The 3,735-nt window shown below is 37.8% G+C and overlaps 1 non-coding gene across 1 annotated transcript; it reads left to right on the top strand.

Moving 5' to 3' along the window:
* Nucleotides 1-312: 312 nt before the first annotated feature.
* On the top strand, nt 313-420 carry LOC122293743. Its single transcript, XR_006237352.1, has one exon. It is a non-coding gene; the product is annotated as a small nucleolar RNA R71 (small nucleolar RNA).
* Nucleotides 421-3,735: the final 3,315 nt, after the last annotated feature.

The raw sequence follows: 3,735 nt of genomic DNA, 5'->3' as shown, positions 1-3,735 counted from the left end.
GCCTGTACTTCATTCACTTTCTTCATTTCTATGGTTTCTAATTTCTTAGAAATCATAGCCAACCTAGCATTCAAATCATCTACTTCTCTCAGATTATATTTCCCACCCCCTGCAATTGTCCTTGAACTTTCCGACCTATCATGAACATCAGATGTATCCCATGATTGTGCATTTTCAGCTAGATAATCAAAATATTCAAAAGCTTCTTCAGGTTCTTTGTTAAAAAACGCTCCATTATACATCGTCTCCACAAATTGTCTCATTTTTTGTTGCAACCCCTCATAAAAAAAACTAATGAGCCTCCAATTCTCATATCCATGATGAGGACATGCATTTAAAAGGTCTTTGAATCGTTCCCAACAATGATAAAATGTTTCCACATCCTTTTGGCCAAAATTCATGATCTGTCTTTTCAAGGCATTGGTTCTATGCATGGGAAAAAATTTCTTTAAAAACTCAGTTTGCATTTCTTGCCAAGTCCCAATGGATCTTGGTCTTAAAGAATTCAACCATGTCTTAGCCTTGTCTTTTAAGGAAAATGGAAACAGTTTCAATCTTATGACTTCATCAGTGCATGTTCTATCTATGAATGTGGAACACACTTCTTCAAACTCTTTGATATGCAAATAGGGGTTTTCAAATTCCATACCATGAAAGTGTGGTAGCAGTGGAATCATCCCAGGTTTGAAATTAAAAGCATTTGCATTAATAGGCAAAATGATGCAAGAAGGTGTGCTAGTCCTAACAGGCTGAATATACTCTCTAAGAGTCCTGTTTGGATTCTCTACTTCCCTATCATGATGCTCATTTTCAGCCATGATGCTATTAGTGTCTGATGATGATTCTACAGAAGATGATGCAGAGCTAAAAGATGTCAATGATTGTGTCCTAAACAGTCGAGATGTATGGTCTCTAGTCCAACTAGTCATACAATCAAGAGCAGATAATCAAAGACCATGAAAAATAAACAGAGAGAAGGGAAAAAAAATTAGATGTCACCCAGGCTGTGAAAAGGTTCACAGCTTCATAACGTCCTCTCAGCGGTAGAGGAATGCTCTAATAAGCACCAGTTGTCCCCGGCAACGGCGCCAAAAACTTGACTCGTGGTGAAATGTGCTTCCAAGTGTAGAAGTGTCAAGTTGTATCAAGGATTAGTCCAGGATCGTATTCCACAGGGACAATGGGTTATCAAAGCGTATAAGAGATTTGTGAGTAACAAATGGATCAAGTATGAGAGATGAAAATAAAATTCAAATGCAATGCAAAAAGATAATCGAAATTGAAATTAGAGTTTCCAAAAGAAAACAAATTAACGAACACTTGGGTTGGGTATGAGACTCTCTTTATTTCGGATTCTAGATAATTTTCTCGAATAACAATCCAGTCAAGGCATTGATAAACGGAAGATAAAAAGTTATGCTCAAGTTTTGCAATATTTTTTTTTCTAAGGGATTCTCTACCTTATTAGCCAAACACACATTAACAAACAACTGAGAGAGGCCTTGATAGTTTTCAAGCTTTTGGTGTGCCTTACGTCAACAACAAAACAAGAGCAAGAGCCTCAATCTATTTTCAATTTAAATCTGACTAGTAACGTAATAAAATCAACAATTAACAACAAAATATTGCATCGATCTAAAATCCAAAACAAATCAAGCTTCGTTCCACAACCCAAGCTTCTAAAATTAGCTATACACATGATGTTTCTAGTAATAAAAATAAATCTAAGTTGAGTCATAACAAAATCTGAGAAAATATCCGAATGAGATAAATCCTAAAGATGTTGCCACTTCCCGCAGGAGAACAAACACTAAAATAAAAACTGAAACGTAAATTGCAGAAAATAGAATGAAGAGCAACCATGAAAAATAAAACGAAGAAACAGCCGAATAAAAATAAAGATACTGTCTGAAATGAAAATGAAATAAAAATAAAACTGCTGCAACACCGAATGAAAATGAAAGAAAGTAATAAACTCCAAGCTAAGCTACTGCTGTAGCCGAACGAAAAAACCAAAAGAAAGTGCAAGAAAGATAAACTCGCTGTGCAAAAACTAAAACAAAAGAAGGAAAATAAAAATACAAACTAAGCTACTTAACTCCTAGCTTAAACGAAAAAGAAAACACATGAAAGAAAATAAAAATCTAAGCTAAGCTACTCTACGAAATGAAAGAAAGAAAAAAAACTAAGAACTCCTAAACTAAGCTACCGAACTCCTCTCCTTGCTGCTACTGCTTCCAGCTAAATAAATAGCTGATCTCCAGCTGCTGCACGTGCATGTTGCTGCCTCCCATTCTTCTCCTGCTGCACATCCATGTACTGTTGTAGATCCGACAAAGGGAATAAGACCTGTTGTCTTCCTGTGCTTCCATAAGATTAATTGAAATAAATTGTGCAGAAGAACATGTGCGTCCAGCTGTCTTCCATCCCTCAGGTCTGAAATGCTCTTGCTTTCCAACAACATCCAGCGTGTGTGAGTGGCTGTTGTCCGGCTGTGTGCTTTTGAGTGAGTTGGTGTCACTTTTCTGCATGTGTGTTGCATGTTGGTCTGCATGTGTGCGTTGCATGTTGGTCTGCATGTGTTCCTGCATGTGTCCGAATGAGTGGTTGCTGTCCATGTGATTTTTCTTGTGTAAATGGTCTGCATGTGCATTGTGAATGAGTGTTGTCCGAATGCTTTCTGCTGCTTGGTGTGATCCGAATGATTGGTTGCTGTCATGCATGTGATGCTATTGATTTCCTGCTGCACCAGCTACTCGAAAAAGAGGGAACAAATCTGCTGCTGCATGTGCATGTTCTGTCAAAGCATGTCCGAGTGTCTGCTGCAGGTGTATTGTGTTCTGCATATGTCCGAATGGTCTGCTGCATGTGCATTGTGTTCTGCATATGTCCGAATGGTCTGCTGCATGTGCATTGTGTTCTGCATGAGTGCATGTGTTCCTGCATGCGTGAATGGTGTGGGTGCTGTCATGCGTGAGTTGCTGTCACGTTTTCTTTGCTGCAGGTTCATTGCATGTGTGAGTTTTTCTGCATGTGTTGTGTGAGTCCACTGCATGTGTGTGTTGCATGTGTGAGTCCGGCTGTATGCATGTGATGTCCGAGTGAGTTTCTTTTGCTTGTGTGCACTGGTGTGGTTTATTGCATGTGAGGTGCTTGCAATGGTCAGCATGTGTAGTGAGTGCTGTCCGAATGAGGCTGGCCTGCATGTGTCCATTCACACTTGAATGATATCTTTGCTGTGTATTGCCCAAACTATCCCTGTTATGAGAGGAATAAAAATGAAATATTTATTTTCATGTGAAACAATTGCATTATAAATCTTTTTAAGCACCAAAATTCCAGAATTTATCAATTGACTCAAGTAATGTGATCTATTGCATAATTAAGTACTTAAATCATTTTTTATTAAACAATTTGTTCGCTTAAGTAACTTAATCATGCAATTTTAGCGCTTCATCATTTAGATGATTGCTTTAGATCATTTATAGATCACTTGAATTTGCACACTTTGCACTCTTGACATTTGAGCACAAAGCTCATGGGTTAATCCATATAGATCTTTCCATCAAGTTCACTGAAAAAATGTGTCTTAACATCCATTTGGTAGAGTTTAAATCCATATATGCTATTATGGCTAGAATTAGGCTAATTGAGGCAAACTTTACTACTGGAGAAAATGTTTCCACATAGTCTATACCCACTTATTGGGTATATTTTTTAACCACGAGGCAAGTT

Source organism: Carya illinoinensis, chromosome 1, assembly GCF_018687715.1.
Source record: "Carya illinoinensis cultivar Pawnee chromosome 1, C.illinoinensisPawnee_v1, whole genome shotgun sequence".
NCBI classification, from domain to species: Eukaryota; Viridiplantae; Streptophyta; class Magnoliopsida; order Fagales; family Juglandaceae; genus Carya; species Carya illinoinensis.
Note: the sequence above shows the minus strand (reverse complement) of the source record. Positions and strands in the feature narration are given on the sequence as shown.